Here is a 24,928-nt window from a genome sequence, read left to right as displayed (position 1 = left end):
AAAACTGATGAGTGCACCCATCCTACCTCTCTGCTGTTCCTGGATTTACATTCTTGCTGTTTTCTCCAGCTTTGATTTCAAAGCCCTGCAGAAAGCATTTTTATCTTTGTTCTTTCATCATAAATTGTTTCCTTTAGTTTCACTGTCTGAAATGCACATATTTGTACGTGAATGCTACTTAAGAGATTGCTCAAGAGGAAGTTAGCACTGACTGGAAGAAGCCAAATCTAACGTGCATTAGCCAAGCTGGAGACAAATACCATCATTCAGACTAAGTGATGTAGGGGGATCAGGTCATATCATATCTCAGGTCTGGGTCATTCCTGGACTGATTTTGTTGGGCAATAGAATACCAGGTTGGAAGGGACCTCAAGGATCATCCGATAGGAGGTATTCATCCCACAAGCATTTGAGTACTCACAGTACTCAAACCTGGAAGAGTTAAGAAAGTTTTCAGCAATAGTACCCCACCCACATTCATGCTCCTTTAAAGAGATTAAATGGAGAGTCATGTTCTGTTAAATGTATTTCAAGTTGTTCTTGCTAAAACTTTCGGGGGTCCTTTAGTAAGTGTGAGGCTTATTCAGAAAAACATCGCTATCAGGAAAAGCATTTAAGCACAAGATAAAACATGATTCTGGATAGGAATCAACAAGCATCTATTTAGGTGCTTTTCAATATAGGTCTTTACAGAGTTGGTCTCACATCATCTTTTTATTTCTTATCCCGCTGGTAATAGGTGTCATCTTAATTACATTTGCAATAGATACTTCTGAAATATTTGTGTGATCCTTGCCGATTCCTTGCCGCCTCTAGATTTTTAATACAGTTCCCCAAATCTCTCTCTCAGAAATAGTACCAGTGCTCCCATTTTACAAATGATGAGCTGAGTTACAGAGTGATTGAATAACTCTCCAGCTCTCACAAAAGAAAAATTTGGCTTGTAGAGTCCAGTCATGCTTCCTTTCCTCATCACAAGCTCTTCTTGAAAATGGAGGAGATAATTTCTTTTGAGACAGTGATGTTTCACAGAGTGAGTGCAGCTCTGCTCTCATGTTAAGAAATGTAAGCTTTTGAAAACCCACTTGCTGCCAAAAGACTTCTCTCTTTCAGACTTTTAGCTATGGGTGACCCTCTGTTTAAAGTCTTGTCCAGATGTGCTTTATAAATATCTCTTAACTGATAAATGAATTATTTCCTTCAGTTAAGCTCTCCATATTGCTATGCAGAGTTAGCAAACGCACAGTTTTACAGTAGGCGTATTAGTTTGCCAAATCGGTTGTCTTGTGTTTTTATATTTGGTAGTTATGCCCTGTATATTTTTAACTTTCTGGCATGATTTCGACCCAGTTTGGTGAAGTGTTGTCAATCATGGTTACAAGAGATAGGAAACAATACCAGAAAATAAAATCTTGCCATTTTTAATCTAACAAAACAGCTCTGTTGCTGATCTTCTCTGGCTGTCTAACAGATGGGCTAGTGTCCCATGAGAAGGCAGCCGCTTCCTTGCATAATAAACAAAGAAGGAGAAGTTGTCTGCAAGCCATTAGCGTATTGTAAAGTTAGATGCAATGTCTTGATATTGTCAGAATGGGTTCTTCAAGCACATTTCTTTGACATTCTGTCATAAGTCAGATACAAGACAGTGTTAAATCAAAATTAAAACTCTAAAAGGCTGCCAACTGTTTAACTGTTTCCAACAAAAGAACACTAGTAAAAATATCCTCCATTTTCTAAATATTGATAACCAACTAATAGACAATAAAGGACTGAGTAGGGTATTTGATGGAGGCAAGATCATTCAGCCCACGTGCCACATTCCCAACACGTGGTGGGGAGTCCCTTCTCCTTTTTCCCTTTTACAAATCAGGACGTTAGTTCTAACTGTTCTTGCTGGAAGTACAAGCTGGTTATTGTATAGTCGAAGCTTATGAAAATCCCAGCGGATCATTACATTAGAATTGTTTGGGGTTTTTTTGATGGGACACCTCAGGAAATTTATAAGACCCACAGAAATCAATGTGTTTTTTCTTAAGAAGGATACTTTCCCTTAAATTCAAAGGACAACGCATTATATATTACATACAAGTCTATGGCTGGTCACTTTTCACAAGAATTGCCACTGAAGTAGAAATAAGTGACGAGTGTGGTTATTTGCAGAGGAAAGAGCTTCTTTGTGTTGAAATGAATTTTCCAACTTAAAAAAAAAAATAGCATTAAATACAGTGTTCAAATATTAAACTAGAAATTATTCTTTCTTTCTGGTTCTGCCAGGAAGAAAAAATGCAGCTCTCAAACTCTTTTTTAACTAAATATTTATGGCAATTTTGGCACCAAAAAAAAAGGAAAAGAAGGAAAAAAATATAATCAAATTCCAGATGTATAATGCTGTTTAAGCCTGTAGGACATGGAGCTGCTGAGCAATATGCTACTTAGTTGCCCTGACAGGTCTGAAGACCTTCCCACTAAAATTCCATGTTTAAGTTAGAGGCAGAAATAAATCCAGTGATCTGAGAAAAAAAGACGACCCAATCTGCATTGACCGAAGTGGCAATCCCCTTTTTTATCCATCTTAAAACTAAGAAGGGCTTAAAGCTAGAACCAAAGTCCTTCACATGTGCATTGCTAAAGACTTTTAAGGAACAACTGTAAACTGAAGGACTGACAAAATCTATGTGAATGAATATGCAGTATTTTACATATCTCCTGAAGTGTTTTGACTTTTTTGATTGATAATTGTTTGTGTATATAGTACTTTTTCCATCTGGCATCCTCTTTGTAGTTCACTGGAAAAATGTAAAAGTTTCTTAATCGACTAGATGGTAGAAAATTCTACACATTTACTAGAAGTATAAATCCTGAAAATGCAACTTGACTTGTTCACTGCTTGTAACTCAACTTGCGTTTTGTTTTACCCCATACTCTGTCTTCCTATTTCATTCTGAAGATGTAAGCAGCAAGTTGCTAGATCATCATAAGCCAGATAGTGTTTATGATGTTTATGTTAACTAGCAAACTCAAATGACCCAAATGTGCTGTAGGAAACCCCAATTTAATCTGGGGTCATATGATAATTATCAAGAAAGCTTATTTAAAAATATCCTCCAAATAATCTCCCATTTGTGTTGATTGCTCTCTATCTTTGCTTGTCATTCTTAGGAAATGAAATGAAACAAAACCTACTTCTCTATAAAGGCTACGTAAATTGTAAAAGTGATAACGCCACTCTTACAAAAAGCAAACAATATCATTGGGAACAAGTGTCTTATTTCATTGTTCATTCTTTATCATACAAAATCTGCGCATTTACAAAGGACCTTAGGACAGTTCTGTGGGATATAAAACAGCAAAGCGGAGCAGGGGGCTTGAGGCAGGGGTTTGATTCTTTGAAGCAGCTTTCCAGTGTATTTAAAACAGTACAAAGAATAGTAACTTTTTCTTAATCCTCTCCTTGAATAAAACAGTGACATTTCAAAGGCTGCGACAGTTTTGAAAACATAATTAAGCTAAGCCCCTTTAACTTTGCATCATACTAATTCTGTGGAATAGTATGTAACCAATGGTTAAAGCGAATAACTGGATCAAGATTTGTGCCTCTAGTTTAGCAGGACCTCTGGTTCGTACTTTGAACCAAACAAACCCTGAACATTCTTTTCCCTCATTCATTCCTGCTAGGAAGTTTTATGAAAAGCACAGGCAGCACAATGCATCAGCTCCTTTCAGCAGGGCTTTTTGGGTCCTGGAGAAAGTGGAAGAGAACAAAAATATTCAGGCTGCTCTGTTTGTAATGAAGGTCATGGCACTGCATTTTGTATCGGGTATTTTCCTCAATAAGTTTGCATGCCTGCTAGGGTAGAATGGGAAAAATAGAGCTAGAATTCATAGATTTGTTCCAATTAGGCCATGAAACAACAGTTTAGTAAGATGAATACTTTTCAAATAATACAATTGCAACATTTTTCACATAATATAAAGAATAATTGCTAGTATCAGAACATCTTTCGATGCACCCCCTTACAATGCTCAACAAAATAGTTTGAGTCAGCCTTAAGAGTTGACAAATTACATTGCTTCATTTTTTTGTTCTGCATATTGGTTTCAATACTAAACTTTTTCCTTTTGTCCTTTATTGTTTCTAATCTCTTATGTCAGAGGAAAATGATGACCTCCATCATGCAATCAAAAGAAAACCTGGCACTACCGATAATGTGATTAAAACGTGGAATTAAAAGATCTGGCTAAAATGATGGAGGAGCAAAGAAAGGAAGGGAAAATAAATCAGAATCAGCGAAGGAAACAGCTTTGCACAAATCTTTACAGTGCAGCCAAAGTCCATGAGAACTACGTGTATTCAATTTATATCAACAAATACAGTTGGGGCCCTGGCATCAGATACTGTGGTCCGGTACGTATTGAGTTACACAAGAGATCTCCTCTGCTTCTGGACTTCTGCTGCATCTGTCCTGGCACATTGGGTCGCTGCGGTGACACTCCGTGCCATAGCTGCTGATCACAGACCACGGCGCTGTGTGCGGTTTGAGAACCTGATTATCAGAAAACTCTAACGAAACCAAGAGTTTGGGCTCACCGACTCAACACCCTTGCTGTGGCAGACAACTGCATCACTGTCATTCCGTTTATAAATCTAATGTCCTTCATCTTAAACCAGGCAGCTTCTTGCCTTCGCAGCCCTACTGGAAAGCTGTACCAGAAGCGCACTGCGATGACAGTTGCAATTTTTTTCCTAGTTTTTGGTCACACTGTGCCGAAATCTTTGCTGTCTATGCTGCCTAGCACAGATAAAATAATTGAGCGCATTCACTCTTGGCCTACATTTTGCTGAGTTAATAAGCCAAGTTCCCTTAATTTTCTCTCATAAGAGAGGTTACCCATTCCTCTTAACATCTGAATAGTCGTCCTTTGCACATTTTCCAGTCTTTTACCTTCCTTGAATGTCAGTGATGAGAATTTATATGCACAGTCTCAGGTGAATTAGTACTAGGGCATGGTGCACTAGTTTCAGTAATTCCCTTTTCTACTTTTCCTGAAGCCTTGTGAGGTTGCATTGGCCTTTTTAAGTGCTGACTGTGATCAAATAAAATACCATGCTCATTTTCCTCCTTTGTTGCGTAAATCATGATCTCTGAGCTTGTAAGAGAAATTCTGTTTTTCCCTTGCTGATACAGCATTGCAGTTTATGCAGCTGAGTTCTGTTAAAATCATTCCGGTGCAATACTCTTGTCTTCCTCAGCATGGGCAGGGCTCCCCTGCTTCATGTGATCGCTAACTTTCATTAAAGCACTTTGATTGATTATTACCAAAGTCATTAATGACAGTATCAAATACATCCTACCCCAGACTTTTTTTTTTTTTTTTTGGTACCCATCTAATAACCTTCCATTCCTTCAGTTGTTGGTTTGGGTTTTGGGGGTTTTTTTTTAATATGATCAGTTGTCATTTGGTTTGTTATACCTATTGAAATGCTGGTACTTATATTCACCTTTGGAAACATACCTAATGATTTTCTGAAAGCCAGATAATTTCCTTCTTCATGTAGCACTGTGTAGCATCTCATGTGTAGCATACCTTTGACACACCTCAGGTGTGTTTTATTCTGTTTTCCTTTTATCTTGAATGGTGTTTAACCTTACTACTACTTCCTAGGTTCTTGCACGTTATTGAGTAACAGCCCAGGACGGGACCTGCAGTTGCTCAGATCACTCTTTTCCCATTCTGAAATAGAGGGAGTACATTTGTTATTCTCTAGTCGTGTAGTACCAATACAGTGCTATGAGACATTCAGCATGTTTGTATGGAGGTTGCTTGGTGTCTCTTGACCTGAATGCATTTAACTCTGAGATTTTCTTTCATTTGTGTACTAGCATTCATATTAATTACCTTTTTGTGTGCTATTGTTCAACGTCATTAGAAAATGAGCTGCTCTCAACAGCAATAACAAGATCTTTGTGAGTAATTTCCCAAATATCATAATTAAAATCTGTGTTTCATTAGGTTCTCAAGTGCTTTGTTAACTCTAGACAAAGGGGGGATTTTCATAGTCACAGATAGGATTTAGACATCAAATCTCTCTCTTTCCTCTGCCTTTCACCTTTAGAAACTCTTCCCATGAAAGTGTATATGATTTCTGAACTATTGTTTCTCAGGAGGTGGAAAGTAATATAAGGAGCAGATACCTCTGACTTTTTTTAACACCTGCCAGCTCTGTAGCACCTCTGGCCTTTTTCTTCAGGGCTTCAATAATTAGAGCTGTGTGAAGTTTCACACGTAGAATGGAACTGGATGATTCTAGCATCTAATCAGGTCAAAGGCTAAATTCCTCTGGTGTGCAACGTATTACCCTAGGCTGAATTATAGTCCTGTAAACCGGAATGGTTAGATCCTCAGCTTTGGAATATTAACTTGTTAATTTATTTTTTGCAATAGATAGAGAATCACCACATCACACAACTGTCGGTTTTATATCACTGCTGACATCTTTTGCCCACACCTTGCAACCTGAATTGCAGGATGTGTTTCTATGCTGTGTTGCAATACCTCCTTGCTTTTCTAATTGCAGGAGAACGTGTGGATGACACAAAGCATCACACAGCCTTGACCCAACAGGCTGATTCACTGCTGACAAAAAGCAGTGTAGCTGCTCAGCTGTGCGCTCTGTGGATCTGGCCCCAGCAAGTGGTAGCCACCGGTCTAAACTGGAATGTATAAGCTGGCATGCTTGATGTAAGTTCTCTAAACTGGCTACGGCATTGCCTCTGCCATGAGAATTACAAGCTCTGATCACGCAAACTAGGGTTCTTAGAAGAATAAGAAGGTAAGGAAGCTTTGCAGATAAGCAAGCACATGGGTACAAGTTTAAACAACCTCTGTGTAAAATTTCACTTTGTGCCAAGCGTCTGAAGAACTAGCTGCCAGTTTGTTGCATGCTTACTAAAGTTGCTGGTACTATTTTGTTTGTGATGTATTTAAAGTACTGAAACCTTTCCTTAAGATTTATGTGTCCTTCCAAAGGGCACCCAGTGAATAGACTAAATGCTTGGCATGCTTTCATCCTGGCTGCACAGTCTGGCAAAGGCTATGGATAACTGGGTCCGCAGATGGAAAAAGCAGCTCTCCCCCTTTTCCCAGATGAGATTCTTAACAGTACTCTTGAGTTTGGCAGTTGATTGCTTCTATCAAGATACAGTTGCCTTTGGCCAAGCCTCTGGGATCTCTGCAAAGCTTTTCTCAGCCACAAATCATTTCTTCATTCAGCATGTCACTTGACATCTTTGGTGTTATAAATTAGTTCAAGAGGGTGGACACCCATTTCACCTCCTCACCAAGGGCTCAGTTCTCATGTTTTCTGAAGTTATTTATTTTTGCTTTAGGGGACAATGCAGTTTTACTCTCCTACTGCGCTATCAGGAGAACAAGTCCCTTTGAGCCAAACACCTGCTTTCCTTTAAAAAGAATGATGGGGAAATGCCTTTTTAAAAGCCTCTATTTATCTACTTTCTTAATTTACAAAAAGTCCCTGATTACTCAGATCCCCAGAGATTTGGTAAAAAGGTATAGCAGACCAAAGTCAAAAAGAAAAGGAAAAATACAGTACTGCCTTTCTCTTGCCACAACAGGGACAAAACCATGGCAATGTGCCCTCAAGGTTGCCAGACCCTTATTCTCTCCTGAAGTCAATCTCCTGAAGCAAGTGGTCTCCACTAAGGAAAAAAATAGGTCACTTGGTGTCTGTGAGCTCCAGCTTTGGGAGTCTTTGCTGGCCATCGCCTGCAAGTTGGAAGCCATATAAGGGACATCGAGTGTTTCTTCACCTCACAGGCTCCACTCTCCTCATCCAGAAACTTCCCCTCAAGTTGCAAATAGAGATGTCTGTGTCAGGATGTCTGTGCCCAGGATATTCATGGTGCATTGCCCTGTCATGATTTTATGCTCTTTCATCATTTTCTCTTCTCTGACAAATCTAGAGGAAGGTGTCACAAAGCTTTATTCTTAGTTCTAACTTTCATAAAGGTTTAAGAGTGTTAAGCATCTAAATCTTATTAAATTCTTAATTCTCTTATTATTTTTTAGAATTGCATCTTCAGTTCTTCTTTTTCCACAGGTTTTAAGGTGGCAATTTGGAGACATAACATGACCGTGCTGCATAGTGTTGCCACAATTTCTGGGTACACCAGATCCTTCTGTCCTTCTAGCATGAGCGGTGTCTTGCAGTGCCACAGGGAAGAGCTGGTATTGTTGGTGCATCTGAGCCCTGACACAGCACCAGAACTTTTAAGTAACAGATCACATTCTGTGGGCCAGCAAGTAAGGAACACAAACACTCCAAGCACGCGTGTAACAGACTTGACTGCAATCGAATATGTGTGACCTTCAATTACTCTTATTGTATCAGTGCCTTAAGAGCTCAGTCACATCCTACAGCTGTATTGTACTGTACAAACACATAGAGGAGAAAATAGTTCTTGCTACCAAATGATTTAGCCTTGGGTCATCTCACTTATAGCTTACGATTTTAATGTAAAATGTGCAGAACAATGTAGTCTAACTTGTTTCTAGTCTAATTTCTAAGACCAGCATAGGATGGGGACGTGACTATAACAGTGACTCCCATGCCCTACGGCTGGCCCATAAGCCACAGCACACCCCTCCGCTGCTGCCTTCACACAGCTTTCAGCATCTTCCTAAAACAAGTCCTCTCCAAGGCCAGGTTATTCCATCTCTTTCCGCTTTGCCCTCTGGGCTGCTGCACATCCAGCTGTCAGCTGCAATAAGGAAGGCAGCATCACCTTCGGATTGGATCTTTTCCCTCTGACTCAGTCCAGATTTGGGAAAGTATCTAGGAGTTACATGAATAAGAAAATCTGTTAAGAAATTATCTTAACTAAAGGTGGTTTCATCTTGTGTGTTGTTGGTTTTCGTGGGGGTTTTTTGTTTATTTGGTTTGGGGTTGTATTTCTCCCCATGGTAATATGTAAATTCAAGTCAGAAGTGCCTGGTCCCGGTATATGCAAGATTCAGGCGCAGGTCTCAGGTCAGGGTGATCTGGAGCAAGGACTGAGGCTTGGTTCTTCCTGTCATAGGTAAATGTCCTAATCTGGAAACTACTGATGATTGCGTGGGGAAATTTTCACATTATGATCTGTTGAAGATGCTACACTTCGTAAAAGAATAACTATTTATTGCATGAGCAGAACAGGCAGGTTAACACTATAGAGCTCTTTTGGAGTTTGGTGGTGAGAATAGAACAGGGTTTTCAGAGAGCTGGGTTCAGATGGCTTCTTTTTCGAGAGGGACAAGGAGCCCTGCCTTTCAATGCCGTAAGCACTAAGCTTCCTCACTTCCAGCAGTTGCGTGGGGGCAGAGAATGAAATTTAAAAAAATCAAGAGATCTTAATCTGGCATCCTTTATAGATACAGTGAAGAGCCAGAAAGTAAGTTACAAATAATAGTATTTTGGCATTGGAATGAAAAAGTTGTGGAAAGGATGAATATTCATGACTGACTTGTATATTTGCTAGCTCAGCAGAAATGTGTTTTCAACTGGTCTCAGATATCATGCTAGAGTATAGAGTATGTATGCAGTAAATTTCATGTATAGAGTATAGTTTAGCTATTAACTATGTATTTAGACACTATTTCATGGGCAGTAGAGCATACTTAGAATTATTTTCTATAATGATAACTTTGACATTTTATGTGACTTAAAATGTGAAATAGTTCAAGACAGAATTGCGCACCTAAATGGAAAAGCAACTGCATAAGCAGAATATCGTATTTGTTATAAATTGTATGCAATTTTACAGGCACAACATTTTTTTTACATTTCTAGTAACCAAACATATTTTCTCCCAGTTGCATTCCCATTGTTCTGTTGGGAAAGTGTCTTGTAGTTAGCGTATCCCTTTCATGGAAACAAATAAACTAGGCTTTACAGAGAACTGCAAAAGCAGTTGTGAAACTAGTTTAGCTGAGGAAACACTGTATATAAAAGAACAAGAGTCTGATGCCTTTTATTCTGAAGAAAAACATATTTGACCAGTAACCCCACGGACTGTAGTGTGTCTGTGAGTGGTAAGAAACCTGAAAGTCTGATGAAATGTGAAAAAAAATATAGCTTTTCTTTTCATTTTCCTTTTTAACTCATTGAAAATGTTAATTGCAGCTTGACTAAAAGTTTCTAGTGAGCTTGTGAGAGTAGTCCAGAGGCTGGGTCTCAGAAATATTAGGCAAATCCTTTGTCTGTGCTTCCGTTGGCAGAGGGAGGCCTGTGCACTAGGGAGGGTTCTTGAGTTTTGAATCCGTTTTTGTTCAGGTAACATTTTAATTTGCTCTCCTCTCACTGGATTTGGTAAGGACTTGCCTCAGAATGGCCCACTACAGATTAATTTTCAAAAATTACTACATTCAGAAAAACAGTAATTCTCAAGAGCAAACACATAATCTCATACACAAAACACACCTTGGGTTTTATTCATTTCTCACTGACATAAGGTGTAATTTAGTTGTCTAAAATGGAGTCATTCGTGATTTACGTCAGAAACAGGCCCACAAAGGCTATTTTTAACACACACAACCAAATGACATTTAATTTTTTCACATTCACTCCCCAGTGTTGTTGTATACATCCTCGGTGGCATTATTAAGTGGAGCTTTTCAAACAGATGAAGTATGTTACTTACTGTGGCTAAATTGTAAGGAAAGAAGAGATGGCTGTTTGCCAGTGAATGGTGTGTAGCTTGTAGAAGCATGTAATTACATAAATCACAAACATATGCAGAAGATGTTTTCTCTTTACGTTTAACTGGTGTTGCCTGGAGCTATAGCTGCTTGCAACTCTATTTAATTACCATAATTATTTTAAATGTGTATATCTGGGTAATCTTTGAGCTTTATGAGAATTTTATTCATACCTTATCAGTAAAAATCTAAAGGGTCCCATTCTTTCCCCAAAGGGGCTGCAGTAACCAGGTTTCTCCAGATTTCAGGGATAGGGTGGCTGTAATGTTTATATCTTTATTTTGAATTACAGGTTTTTGAAAAACCTGAACCTCTGAAACTAATCAGATCTTGAAATCTCAGTAGACGCTATAATTTCCTGGTAGGAAATTAAGCATTGTACATTGTTTGTGGAAAGAAAGTACCTGGAGAGGTCCTGATTAGCTTCTTTTACGTCTTAATTTGCTGACTGTGTAAATGTTGTTTGGCCAAACAGATTGACAAGTGTCTAGGAAAGGTATTGAGTGTGTTAAAATGGATACTTCCTATGGGAAATGTCAAAAAACCTGACAGACTAGCTGGGATTTTCCAGTTAATTTTGTCAAACAGTCAAATGTGTTAGAGTGGGACATTTTTTAAATTCTCTTTTGCACCAGTGTAAACTTGATTCAAATAGCTGATGCGAATGGAGTAGCCCCAGAAATACCACAGGATAACACAGGCTCTTGGCGGTTCTCTCACTTGTGTCGGGTTTATGTTGACTTCATGCCATTGATATTGGTCGAGTTACTTCTGGCTCAGACCAATACAAATGAGAAAAGACATGAGTCCTGATATATAGGATGACTGGCCAATGTAGACACACCCCAGTTTTCCCTAACTAATGTAAATTGGTGAGTATAGAATTCCTCCAGTTGAATACATTGGAAGTGGTAAGACCCTCGGGAATAAGAAATCTGATAGCTAAATAAGTTCAAAAGACCAAGCAGTAGGACCCATAAGCAACTGTCACATATAACTGATGAAGAATACTTATGAGTACAGATATAGAATCCTTATGCACTGAAAGACTAGGAAAGGCAGGTTTTGTGAGAAAAGGGTAGTATAATTTATTAGTTCAACTCTGCATTTCTAAAAACACACTTTTTTTGAAAAATGGGCCCTTCCTATGTTACAATAAACCAGTTGGTTAAATACCTGAATGCAAAGATAGTGAAGTTGCAAAGGTTTTATGTTCCAGTAAAAAAAGAAATAGTAATTATTAGCAATTTTAGAAGTCCAGTAAAGGTAAATATAAGGTAAATATAAATGTGTCCAATGGAGAATCAGATTGAGCAAACACAGTACTTCTAGTTATTCAGTGCCAGGGAAACAGGATGATCATTTGCAGCTTGTCTTTTTTGTCAACCACTCTAGTTAACCTTGCGAGTGATGCCTCCTTAAAGAGCTTTTGTACGTCATGAGATCATTTTTGTTTGGCTATAATGTGACATGCCAGCTGTAAATCATATGTGCAGTTTTGTGACACAGCTCAGTCTTTTCTTCCACCACCCAAGAGACAACATACACAAAGCGTTATTGTCAGAGATCAGTTACTACAATCTCTTGTGAGAAAAAAATAAATAATGCAAGCCTCCGGAATGCCAGGGAGCAATGCACTTTCCACATCAGAGACTGGTTTGTTTAATAACCACAAATTATTTCAGGTAATTTGGCGCCAATTTAATTGCACCCACAAGAATGTCCTCAACAACAACAACAAAAAGAAGTAACAAAAGAACCACCCCTACTACCAACCCCGTCAGGATGAGCTGAAGGCAGAGTTTCCATTCATTAAATTATGATTAGCCTTGCTAATACCTTGTCTATCAAATCCCCATAGCGTGCTGCAGACACGCCAAAGGGAAACATGTATGTGATGTTTTGAAAAGGAAGCTGATGGAAAGTGATACTTTTCCCACGCATTAGAATGACAATAAAATCCTTCAGATGAAGGTGCACACTAAAACAGTCATTAAAAATGCAGATTATGAACAGCTGAAATTAAAATCCAGCCAAGGCATTGTCAGTTAAATGCAGAGCATGAGGACAAACACAATATTCATTAACTTTGAGGAGCAATTAATCTGGATTTGTAGTTAGATTTTGTTCTGTTCTTTTTCATTTCATGTATTTCTAAATCAGTGTGATTGAAAGGCTCCAATGGTTACGTTAACCTACCATCTCTGTAGTATTGGCATCTATACAGAGGGTGATATATGCCCTGTCAGTAGATTACAAAGCTCTTTGCTGAATAGCAGAAGAATGTGGGAATGGGAAATCCCCCTAGTTTTGCCTCTGGGAAGAATATATCTTGGTAATTTCAAATACTGAAACCGAACACAGACGTTTGGAAGATTCATTTTAAAAGCTGATACTGGAGAGCTGATGTGAAATTCCATTCAGTTCAAGTGTTTTGGGTTCTCTCCAGCACAATGGAGAGACTTCCTTCTGGCTGCCCTGAAATACATTTACCTGCAGCTGACCAAAGGTAGTGCCACAGAAAGAATAGAGTTCTGTATAAAAAAGCCTTTGCATTTCTCCTCGTGAAATCCATGCCTGCTACTACGGCTTTTTTCACAATGAGATTTTCCCCTTCCATGGAGCAGAGAAGACTCTACAGGCCAAATTTTGATAGAAAGTCCCTGACTGAATATAAGAAAGAATATCAAGCAAATTGAGTCACTATCATTTTTCCTTAAAATCTGGGAATCATTTTGTTTGTACCTGATCAAGGATTCCTTAAGATAAAATGAAAATATCAAATTCTAAGTCAGGAAGAGACCAAGGTCTGTGTAATAGGTTCGTTCTCAGACTACTTACTGTCCATGTCTCCAGTTTTCTTTCGAATGGCTGTGGTTTGGCTCTGATTGTTACATGCTCCAAAAAAAAGTATATCTCAATATATATTTCCTTTATCTTTGAGTGTGCTGCAGGCAATTTGATCTGATTTTTTTAAAAATCCTATTCTTTATCATTGTATCTTTGCAGTCAGGTCTATCAGTGAGTAGTAACATAAATACTCCTACAATTAAACAAAAATTCTCAAATCTCTAAGTGATAAGAATTTTGTACTATGGACTACTTGGAACAGTTTCAGCCTGAATTTCATTTGTTTTTCAAAGGATTTCTTTGTATGGTGATTGAAACTGTTGCATGATTGGTGGGAGGGAGAGAGGAGAAAAAAATAGGTTCTGCATGTTAATAATATTTAGATGACATCTGTGAGATGAAACATTACAGCATGAATTACCTAACTTCATTCGACTTTGAAGTCCACCAGATTGTTATAAAGTTTGCAAAACATCTGATCATCTGTTAGAAATACATGGTAAATTCCCCATCTTAAAGTTATACCCATACAAAGAAGGGCTGTAGTACTTGTGACTTGAAGTAAAAGGGGCTGGATGTGATTACAAATTGAACTGTAATGTAATCTGGGCTTTTCCAGTCAAGTTTTCCAGTGAAAGTTGAGGTTGGCTAACGATTTCTTTCCTGTGCACTGCCCTAAGGATCCGTTCTGTTTCTCCAGGGCACCTTGGCAAGAGACTTGCAGATATTTAAAACCCCTAATTAATGCCAGGTATTTCTCTTCGCTTTTATTTTTAAAACATGAAAATAATTGCTAAGCCAAAGAAAAAACAAATATTTTCCATTTGCCATTCATTACAGATGTCAGACAGCCATAAATATAGAAATGGTCAGCTGCAGGTGTAACCTAGTTCTGTTGTGTAATGCACACTCTGTTCCTATAACATTGCTAAAAATGGTCTGTCTGGCTAATAAATAGCACTACCATTACATAGTAAAAGGTGAAAATTAATGTGAATGTTGCTGGTGAGTTAGCTATATTAACAAGCCAATCATGTAGTATTAGCAGTTATAATGGGGAACAACATAAACTTTTAAGAGCTTCTGCAAAAGCTTTCAGTCTTTTCAATGTTGGGAATTTAAGATCAGTGCTGTCCAGTAACTTTATTTCTTTAAATTTAGGAGGAAAAAAAATTGGGAATTTTTTAAATAAAGTCATTGACATCCACACCTAAACAAAAAATAAAAAAATTGGGTCCAACCTGCATATATCACTATTATCTCAGATGCTCTGCTAGAAAAGCTCTGTTGCCTCCATCAAAGGTTCTGGCCCATGAATGATAACCTTTGATAGCTAACTGATAGAGAACTGATAACCCCTTACTGATAGCAAAGCCTTTCCCACACCCAGGGCAAGAAGAGAGTGCAATCTAAAATGGCAGTGAGTAAAGGGAGGCAATAAACAAACAAAAGACTAATTGATTTCTTCTACCTAGACACAGAGCTATGTCTGACCAACAGCCCATTTGTCCCCATGTCCTCTCGCTGATGTCGCATGGCACTTTGGGGAAAATTTAAGACCAGACCACATAACCTATGTTTCCTCCCTGGAGTTTCCTTCCAGATTGTGTCGGCAGTTGAGGGAGTTTCTGAAATAGATTTATCTTGACCATTACAGGTAATAACCAGTAGTGGATCTATCGTCTCCAAATTGTCTAATCCTTCTCTGAATCCACTTTGGTCTCTACAGCATCCAGAGGCAGTGAATACCACAATTCAGATGTGTGCTGTGCAAAACGCAGCGTGCTGAGAGTCACAGCCTTTGCCGGGAAGGTTCTTTAGGTCCTGTTTGTGTGTCCTCAAAGAACTACCGTTGTGTGTAGTCCTCGAACAGCTTCCTCTCTATCCTGCACATCTGGGGAAAAACCGCATGCAGTCTGGCCCAAGTTGATAAGTAGGATGATGGGAATCTGCCTGATGAGTAACATATTTTGTGGGTTGTTTATATTTGAGTTAAATGTACTAATTCCCCCTCTCTGTCTTCCTCCCATTCTTTTAATTTTATTCTTGGCTGCAGAAAAATCGCTAAAGAAAAATGTACCCTGAAAGACAGACTGTTATGCTTGGCAATGCTTTATTATGTTGCTGTTCCTCAACACCATATTTGATCTGAACTTATTTTGAGGAGATAAGTAGATTAAAAGAAAATTGATTGGAAATATTTCTATTTCATGTATTGGTTGGTAACACACATCAGAAGGTAAAAATTAAAAGACAAATGTCTATCAACTAGAAAAGCGAGTCTGCTCTCAAATCTAGTGCTGCGGGTTCCTGTGGAAAACTTTGCAATGATGTGACATGCCTAACGTGCCTAAACAGGAGCACATGGAAGAACTGATAGTGATTGTATTCTGTCCTATACTTCAGAAATTATATCAATGAAAATTTTCTATTTCCCAAAGTCAACTGCCTATGAATTTGTGCCTGTAACTGCATTTTTAACTGCAGTCTATCAAGTACGGCAATTAGATAGATGTTGTGGCGAAGAGGGGAAGGATGAGGGAATGGAATCATTACATATTTGTAAACTAACATTAAAGTCTGATCTCAGTCAAGTTAACGTCAAAGCTGGGAGTTCAGTGGGAGCTGAATAAACCCTGACAATGTTTTGTCATCATTTGCACTTGTGACCAACAAGTGAACAGGCAAGTTCAAAAATTTCTTGTCTACAGTCTCTCTGCAGCTTTGAAACCCCTTGGTTTGGCTGGGTGCACTGCTGCCCGAGACCTTTCGACTGTTTGCAAGCGTGGGGCCAGAAGACACGGATGCAGGTCAGGAACGGGGACCCAGCAGGTTAGTCCGTCTTCTTCCTCTGTGCACGTGCTCACCTGGGGTTTGGTTCTTACAGGCTTTAAACAAGCGGAGGAGGCGGCAGCAGCATTTTTCATGCACAGTACCTGCTAAGAAAGGCAATGTAATGCAGAGCAGAATTTGCTGTCCGTGAGTTTAACAGTTGGTTTGGGAAATGGCTGTGATTTTACAAGCCAGCTCTACTAAACAAGACAAAACTACCCTTGGTGGTCTCTGCTTTGAGTAGCATTTTAAAGCTATTGAATTTCCATGGTTAATTTTAGCATGCTCCCCCGTGAAACCCGGGTGAAATGCTACAAGGAGGTGTCACCCTGGAAAGAAAGGACAGGCACCACAAGGAGACAGGCTTGGAAGTGCCCCAGAGAGGCGAGATCCCGTAGGAACTGCAGCTTCTTGCGTTACCTTCTCCGATGCCTGAGTTGAACTAGCAGTCTTTCAAGGAAGCAGATTGCAGGGAAATGGCCAGTCACTTTTGCTGTGCTAATGCTGCCCTAAGTTAAAACATTTGATGATTACCTGTCTCTGCTCAAAACACAAGTATCTGTGAAATGTTATCGAAGAGAATGACGCAGAGCCAAAATGGCTCGGCATTGCAAAAGAGGGAGAAAGCGAGCATATCAAAGATGTGTTAGTGATTCTCTGCCTCCTCTTGTATTCTGGAGTTTGTAGCAGTCACAGAAACAATTTACTGTTCTATTTAGGAAGGAAAATAGCTATAAATCATCACTAAGTTAGTTCATAATTCCTACAAAGTGTACTTAGGAGTTATCACTGTCCTAAACAAACTTCCACTCTAGATAATTGTATTCCACAAATGGTGCTTCCAAATTCAGTCCTCAGTTATAATTGAAATAGCAGGAAACACCCCAGAAAAAAAAACACCATTGTTGTATCCATATGATTTATAAGGTGTTTTTACAATCCTTTAAGAAATAGCTGCTGACTGGCTCAAAAATAAAAGGTGAAAATAAACACCAGAATTGTTGTTATGTTAGACAGATGGCTTTTGCAAAAACCTGTGTTAGACAGTATCTATCTGAACAGTGAGGTAACCTAGTATTTTTCATCAATGTGTCCTCTCCACATTCTTCATCCTTCCGCTAACTTTTGACTGTCTTTCCAGAAAAAAAGCAGGAGTTTAACCTTGTCTGCCATAGAGAAAAAGGGAAGAAGTAGAGAGCGAAATACTATTTGCTAAAACACATTAGTGAAAACAGGAAAGTGGGAAAGAGATAGAGCCATTTAAAAAGCCAGAGGAACAAAAGGAGTGAGAGAAAGGGCAAATGAAAGGAGAGAGCATGGTGAAAGACCTGATGGGCTGGTAAAATGAAGTGGCAATAAAGAGAAGATTATGAAGAAGGGTAAAAAAGGTAGAAACAAAGAGAGATGGAAAAATAATCACGGACAGTAGTGAAAGAGAAAATAAAAGGATATAAAACCAAATAAAAACAGTAGATGGAAGGAGATCTAAAGACAGGAAACAGGAAAATGTGGGAAAGGAACAAGAGATAGTGGTATTTAATTAACACATGTTGCTACCTTACATCAGAAGGAAGGAAACACAGGGCAGTCATTGCCAGTTAGGGCTACAGGATGGAAATAGAGGGGCAATGTCTTTTTTTTCCCATTTTTAAACATCGTTCAAGGGGTTTTAGCCAAGGATGAGTATAATGAGGGCCAAGAGCAAATGTCTAAAACACGTAGCGCGTGTCTGAAAACGAAACGCGGACACTAGTGGCAGCCCCTACTGAGGAGGTCCCCATCAAGTGCAGCGGGCGCAGTATGAGCACCGACACCCCTAAATCATTCTGCCGTTCTAACCTTCGCTTCCAGCACTCGTAGTGTTTAGCCTTATTATGGTCTGTTTTACAGAACAAATTGCCAGCTGGGGATGTCAAGCCTTATGCTGCTTTGTATGGCTGCAGAGGGTTATAAACAATGCTAGTGCTCGATATTTTGGCTTTGTTGGGGAGACCCATCTCTGGAGTGACGAGGTGTGCGTCAGTCCGAACCAGACAGCAGGCTGTCAGATGCAGGCAGCCACTGTAAAAGAGACTCTTTTCCCTCTATTTGTAAGCTCGTATTTTCATGTAAGAAGTCTAGCATTGGCGTGGTCGCTGCTTCAAAGTATTTTCTGTAGGCAGTTTTAATGAATAACATTTTAAAATGTGAATTGCAAGCTCTCCAGTGAATGAGATCTGATGAGCAAATTGCATGCTGAAGTGAAGGGTGCTACAATTAGATTCTTGCCCGAGAGTGATGAGGACAGACGGTGGGGTCCACCAGTGGCTGGTTTTCTTGGCTTAGGTAGAGCAGAGAGGCCTCCGCAGAGCCCTCCAAAGGGCAAAATCATAGACCTGATTTGCTGACCATTAGCATGACTTCCAAGCGACAGTGGCCTGGAGAAGGGTAGTTTTTATAGGTCTAAATTAAATTGTAGTTCTAAATTAATACAACTTTTTTCATCAGTCAAGTTTGAAAACCTTTACCAATTCTTTTTCTTTTTTTTTTCTTTTTTTCATCCTTCAAGAAGGCTCAGAAGACTTGAGCTCATGGGATGCTGGTTCCGGGCTATGGCAGCCAGAAGGACCATCAACACCAGGACCACGAAGCTCAACCCTGGTAACGGTAGGTGAAGTCTTCTGATCGGTAGAGGGGAAATCCATAGGAGACTGAAACCTTTTCTTCCTTGGGCCAAGAGGAAGTCTCCATCCACAGCATCTGGAATATTTCTAATGTGCAACCCAAACATAATAAAGGTGTGAAGGCTAAAAATGGGAAACTCCTACCACAGCTTCAACAGCCAAAGCAAACAGAAAAGAGCTCAGTAGTTATGGCTTCAAATAGCTTGTTCCTCAGTCCTTTTCATATTTCACTGGCATCCTCACAGACACTGGCCCATGTACATAGCAAACCCCAAATGAGTTTTAAAACTAACCTAGAAAAGAAAAACAAAAGCCTTATGGATCAGAGGCAGCTGACTGGCCCTAGATTCTGTACTACGTTAACATGTTTTGCTTGTTGCTTTTTTCTAAGTTTGTTTGCTTTGGGAGGGGAACTTGGTTTTTGTTTCATCCTTTCCTATTCTTTTGTCTACCTTTTCCAAACTACTAAGCAAAAAGTTTGATCATCACTTTTCTTTTAGTCTGTAGACCACTGAGAGAAGCTATAAAAATTAAACTAATTTTTTGGTTTCTCATTTTAATGCTAAAAGAGAAAACAGCCAGAACTAATGTGGGGAATGATGTGATTTTTCCAGAAGCATCATAATTGTCAGGGAGAGTATTAGACTGCTGTTTGATTAAATATCTCAAATTTACTGTGATTCATTATTTTCTGAGACAATCTTGACAACAAATGGATTCTGTTTTTACTATTCTCTCAACATTTCTATCAATAACCTCTTTAGTACGTTTACATCTAGAAAAAAAGAAATGAGAAGTTGAAGATGAGGCTATTACCTTGATCTAGAACAATAGAAAGATGCTTGTAGATTTCTCTGTTCGCTTGAATAAAAAGCTGAAGTGAGCTCCACTTGGCAACCATGTACAAACCACATGAAATCTATCCGTGTACTGGCTGTCGCTGAGAATTGAATGCATTCAGAAGAAAAAAGTCATTTCTTACAGAAAGGCTGACAGCACAACATCAATCCACTGTCTTCTGTCCCTACCTGTTCATATCTGCAGACACATGCACGGGCGTATCTTGCTGCTCACACGTATTATTAGAGTCTCCAGCTACAATGCTGCCAGTTTGTCTAAAAATGATTTCTCAAATATAATTCAGGTAGTGGGTACCTCATTTTTTGCATTCCCCATTTAACTCCAAGTTCAAAGATTACTGAGCACACAAGTCTCTGAAAAGAAGTCATAGAATCATAGGATCATAGAATGGTTTGGGTGGGAAGGGACCTCAAAGACCATCTAGCTCCAACCCCCCTGCCATGGGCAGGGACACCCTCCACTAGACCAGGATGCCCAAAGCCCCATCCAACCTGGCCTTGAACACTTCCAGGGAGGGGGCATCCACAGCTTCTCTGGGCAACCTGTTCCAGTGCCTCACCACCCTCGTAGGAAGAATTTCTTTCTAACATCTACCCTAAATCTGCCCTCCTTCAGCTTAAACCCATTACCCCTTCTGCTATCACTACATGCCCTTGTAAACAGTCCCTCTCCAGCTTTCTTTTAAGTCAGCACATTTACCTCCTTAAATTTATTTCACTAATGAAAACGGCACCCAGACTGCATTTGGGTGCAGGTTTGGAAGTAGGAAGTTTTCTTTAACTTGATTTTACTTGGCTAAACTAAAAGTAATCATGCAGATTCCCCTAACTTTGAACTCCATATGGAGCTGTAAAAAACATGCTTTGCCTTAAAAGATCCTTGCTCTCAGTCACAAACTTTTTTTTTGGTGCTTATTGGCATCTCAAACCAGCAAGTACTGAGCTCTGCAGGGCTGATCCAGGAAAGCATTCGTGTAAATGTTTGATTTCAGATCCTGTTGAGGGCCAGTTCCTGAAAACATAAAGCTAATCATACATTCAACTACTTTATTGGATCGAGACCAGGGCACAAGGTCTCAGAGATGGACGTGGCCGCGCTGTGCTGACAAACATCCGCACCTGGCGATGAGGCCAGCTTCGCTTACAGGCTCCCTGCTCTGCTCAGCTATTTTAGGACAGGTTAGGGACCAGTACTGGGGGGGAGGTATTATGTGAAAAAAGGTCAGAAGTTTGCCTGCTTGCTCAAACCAGCAAAATCTGTTTTTAATCCATGAAAACACACCAAAACACCCTTCTTGGAGAAAAAGGTATGTCGTATTTTTCCTGACCGCTCTTTTACCCGGTGGCAAGTTTCTCATTCAAAATTATATCCACAGCTTTGTTTATGGGACTTTACAGAAGGATTTGCATGGGTTAGCGAGGGGAGGAAACACTCCCATACGCAGAAACACAGAACCCATTAAAGCACATGAGGCTCTTGGTGGTTCCCCTCCCCAGCTGCCACTAAGTTTATTTGCAGGCTGCAGCCTGGAAAAGGGGCTGTGGCCCATCTGCACCCCGTATGTGGGAATTCATTTCCAACATAGCCGCAGGAGCGTGGGTCCAGCAGACCCTCGGCTAACCTCCTCTCAGATCCCCCTCCACGCTGACCTAATTGGAGCCAGAGCAGACGCCAACAGCGCCGGAGTGTCACGGGGAGGGGGGGTCGGGGGCTCGGCTGCGCTGCTGATTCTCTGAGGTCCCTGCTGTTCCCTGCCTCCCCGGGATAACCGTGGGGTTAAACAGCATAGCAAACCTTGTGTGGGCCCCGCCGCGTGGGGCGAGCTGCGCCCTTACAGCAAACCGAACCTCAGCGCTGGATGGTGGGGCAGGAGCGGGAGATCAAAGAGGGCAACGCTGTGTTGCCGCACCACATCTTTTGGGTCTGAGCCTTTTCCCTTTTCAGCTGCAGAGCTGCCGCTCGCTGCGCGATAGCATGAGCGTCGGGGGGGGGGGAATGTCGTGAGTAAGATCTCCGGAGGAAAAATCAAAGGGCAATATTGAAACAGAGGCAGGGAAAGGAGATGGTATTGCTTAAATTAGACCTCGTTACTGTATTGTCTTTTGCACAGGAGGAAAAAGTTAGTTTCTTTTTATATTTTGGGCCTGCCTGGAAGATGTTGGGAAGGGCTGCCCTAGCGTGGTGAGGGCAAAGGCATCTTCTATTTTAAACCTTTGTTAAAGGGAAAAGGACAAGTGTAGGAGGGTGGGAAAAAGGAGAGTTGAACGTTAGCAAACTTACGTGCAAGCAAAAGCATTTGTGAAGGGGTTCGTCCTGAGAAGACAGATGCTAAGGCTTTGAGGGTTCTTTGCTGTTACATGGACGTGAAAATAAGCATTAAAAAAGGCAGTAATTCTGTGGCTTAAGTGAATAATTAAACAAATGAAGGACAACACTTTAAAACAAATGGTTGTATAGGAAGTGCATGCAGGGCAAATGTCAGCAGGCAACCTAACTCTACCTTCAAAAGTTTTTAGACATTTTAGCAGTTTTATAAATACTCATTTTCATGTGTATCTATCTGTGGCTCGGCTGAGTATCTGGCCCCCAACTCCATCTCTGCCCAAAAGGCAAAGTCACATTTAAAGTAAGCAGTGACCTCTGGATCAAAAATAACTAAGTCACATGCTCAAGAAGAAAGAGTTATGGTCACACTTTATGGCTTTAAGCCTCAGGTTTGTTTTGTTAACATTAACTTTCTTAAGGTCTCTTTTTTTTTTTTTTAAATGAGATCTCTCTGTTCTTTTTCACATCAATTAATTTTTTTCTCAAGAAAAAGTTCATTTTTGTCCAATAATTTTTTTTAATAAAATTTATAGTATGTAGTAGCATGTTAAATTTGGGAAAAGTGTTTTGCTTTCCTTAAATAAACACAGAGGTGCTGAGGTCCAATGCATGGCTGTGGGAACTGCTGGCGTGGCCCCAGGTTCCACGTGTTACCCATAGCATTTATCCGGGAGGAATAAGCCCCTCTCCCACTGCTGTCTCAGTGTTTCAGTACTCTGAAGAGTGCTCCACAGACACCCATTTAAAATTCCCACATCTCAACATTTGCATGTGGTAACTGCTGGGGACATTGGCTGCTGGTTTAGGTGGCTAGAGAAAGGCTGGTGACTTTGCGGAGAGGAGCGGGGCTTTCTGACGTGCCGGTGGTGCTTGTTGGGAACGCACCTCGTTCCTCCTCTCCTGCCTGCAGCTTGGTGGCTTCCTTACCACCCGCGGCGCCTCGGTCCAGCCTTGCCGCTTTTCCTCACCACCTTAAAGGAAAAATACTGAGTATTTATTAAGGACTTGACATCTTTACATGACTTTTTTTTCTCAAGAACAGATGAAAAGGGAATGGTTTACCTCAGAGTCCAGGAGTTTTCCTGTAAATAACCATCGGGAATACCTGTCCCCTTTGCTGTAACCAACCAAGGTCTAGTCGTCCTCTACTCTTCAGAAGGAAAGCCCTTATTCGCTCTGGTATTAGCCACTACCTTTTCCATGGCTATTAGTACTGAATCAAACTTTGTTTCTGAGGTTAAGAGAGAGGAAGGATGGTTTTAGTATTGGTTCTAATTATGTATTTTGCCTCAAGCCACTGACACAAACATGTATTTGCTCAAGGTTCACCAGAGAAGTGGTTGAGAGCACCTAAAGCTTTTAATTAGGATTTGATTCACATTCATATTCAAGAATTCCGATGATTGTCTTATCAGAACAAGTCTTAAAATATTAAATTGAAAATATTGTGGGGGAAAAAGCTTTCTTGTGGTATTTACAAAACATTTTGGGCAGGGCAAAAATTCCAGGGAGACTGACTACTTCTTGTAATTTTATTTCTATGTTAGATTTAGGAACTAAAAACAAAAGAAAAAAAAAAAACCTTAAACCTTTTGGCTTTTAATTCAAAATGGTCCAAACTAAGTAATTTGGCTTTCGATTCACTACAGAAGAAAGTGTTACCGAGGTCTAGCATTAACCTCAACCAGCTAACTTGTGTGACAGCTACAAATTTGTGTTCCTAGGATTCCACCTCAAGTAAATACTTGTTAATCATATGCATTTTTGTAGTGATGATGGAGTCAAAATGACTGCTTTGCCTCAGCTATATGTATCTTGGAGCTGGATTTTTCTATGAAGTCTGTGGAAGCTTGTTACTATGTTAAATGCCCAGCTTTCAGTAAATCCACACCTGAAGTGTAAGTAAATGAATCCTGAATTTTGCATTTGAAGGTATGTGGGCTTTTCATGGATTTAAGCCAACTAGATTCTAGATTTAAAGAGACATTGTGATAACCTTAACCACACTGTGGCTAGACTAAACCTCAAAGATCTTGTTCCTAGGGGCACTGCTCTTTGAAGTGGCACCACTGACAGCTTTAGCTACTGTAGGTATTTATGAGGTACAAAATGATAAAGTAAATAGGCATAAAATGTGATTTTAACCAGCATATAAGCATCACCAAACTGGATTATATTCTTGCGTTCCAAGCATTTTTTTTCTCAATTTGAGTTTTGTTTTCTCTCAGCTCTTTTCTTTTTTTTTCCTTTTCTCTTTTTCTTTTTCTCTATGAACCTGCCCTGAAGAAACACAGAAGCAGTGTTTGCCAACTACAACAGAAAAGCTCTAAAAGATCAGATGTATATATTTACTATGAATTGAACTTGCAGCTCTTACCTAACACTGTGTGTTTAGCCTGTTTACTCACCAGAGTAGTTGGAGGAATATCTGTGCATTTTCCACATTACTTCCAGTGTGCTGCTTTGTTTGTTGGTGATTTATTAATGATGCTTGTGATTTATTTCTGTCACTTTATTAGATTATGTGCAAATCGGTGACAAAGCACTATGTGGATCATGCCTTGTTAGTCGTAAAAGCATTCAAGAAGCCATGAAAATCAGTTAAGCTTGAACTTATTGAACGAAAGAGCATAGCGCTGTCT

At 39.8% G+C, this 24,928-nt stretch overlaps 1 long non-coding RNA gene across 3 annotated transcripts in view; it reads left to right on the top strand.

The window, feature by feature from the left end:
* LOC129204440 (uncharacterized) overlaps nucleotides 1-24,928 on the top strand; it is a 42,193-nt gene that overhangs the window by 4,365 nt on the left and 12,900 nt on the right. Inside the window, exons 3-6 of one of the 3 annotated variants that reach the window (XR_008576388.1) lie at nucleotides 6,578-6,741; nucleotides 16,317-16,437; nucleotides 18,986-19,083; nucleotides 24,057-24,184. This is a non-coding gene — a long non-coding RNA (uncharacterized LOC129204440). The remainder of the gene's footprint in view (nucleotides 1-6,577; nucleotides 6,742-16,316; nucleotides 16,438-18,985; nucleotides 19,084-24,056; nucleotides 24,185-24,928) is intronic. The other 2 variants (XR_008576389.1, XR_008576390.1) reach the window with 2 other exon arrangements.

This window comes from Grus americana, chromosome 3 (genome assembly GCF_028858705.1).
Source record: "Grus americana isolate bGruAme1 chromosome 3, bGruAme1.mat, whole genome shotgun sequence".
In the NCBI taxonomy this organism is placed as follows: domain Eukaryota; kingdom Metazoa; phylum Chordata; class Aves; order Gruiformes; family Gruidae; genus Grus; species Grus americana.
The sequence above is the reverse complement of the archived record's forward strand: the minus strand, read 5'-3'. Positions and strand labels throughout refer to the sequence as shown.